Source organism: Aplysia californica, unplaced genomic scaffold (assembly GCF_000002075.1).
Source record: "Aplysia californica isolate F4 #8 unplaced genomic scaffold, AplCal3.0 scaffold00089, whole genome shotgun sequence".
Classification (NCBI taxonomy): domain Eukaryota; kingdom Metazoa; phylum Mollusca; class Gastropoda; order Aplysiida; family Aplysiidae; genus Aplysia; species Aplysia californica.
In genome coordinates, this window is record NW_004797359.1 from 1,532,711 (window position 1) to 1,533,819 (window position 1,109).

The following is a 1,109-nucleotide window of genomic DNA, read 5'->3' on the forward strand; positions in this document are numbered from 1 at the left end:
ACAAAAACAAAACAAAACAAAAATGAACTTCTTTACATGGGAATCAAACTCACATCTTCTACGTGCAACAGCGAAGAGCGCGTTACCATCACATAGCAAACGGTGTTAGATTCTCTATGCACGAGCCCCAGTGAAATAAGCGGACGTTTGAAACTTTTAGTTTTAGTAAAAGTTTTACGGCACTTGCAACACAATAAGGTCATATAAGTCTGTGGCGAAGATTAGAGGTGTTACAAGAGAGAAACAAACACAAAAAAAGAAGGAGGAGAGATAAGGACGATAGATGTTTGAAAGGAAAGAAGAAGCAACCCACACCAGAGCAGCCGCCAACCACCCACTGTTTGAAACTTAATAAATCTCAACAGGTACACAAAGAACAGATCTGAAAGTCTTTATCGATACATGATGTGTTGCTCTCAGATGGGCGAATACAAAAATTATAAATTCCATTGTAAAGAATAACTGTTGCGTGATCACTAATAAAACATTCCAATAATAGAACCTGTTACCGAAGTCTATGGGATTTGGGGGTGGGGCGGGGTGGGGAGGAGAGGAGTGGGGAGGGGTGGAGGGTTGATAAATGAAATAAAACTACAGAGGAAATAAATCTCGACTGTGCCCTATTGAATTGTTTCTCTTCACTATGTTTATTATTTTGTACCTCTCAAACTGTTTCGCCGCTTCCTTCATCTCGGGAAAAAAATAGTTTGTCTCCTCATTCATCCGACGCTTTTTCAATTTCATCCCTGGTAATATGAGAGTCAGTCTTGTCTCCCTTGAAAGTATGATTTATATAGCGAGGCTTGCGGTTGTCTGTCTACCTGTCTGTCTGTCTGTGTGCCGGACACAGAAACAGCTGGTGCGGAATGTAGACCAGTCAGTCAGAGCGGCGCAGGGGCGTCAGCTCATAGCTCATCATCTAAAAGTAAAGTCTAGTGGTCTTACCCCCCCTCCCCCCTATCTCATTTCACCCTCCCTTACACACGCACACATACACACATACACACACACACACGCATATTTACGCAAGCACGCACACACACACACACAGCGCGCGCGCGCGCATATTTACGCAAGTACGCACGCGCGCACATACATACACACACACA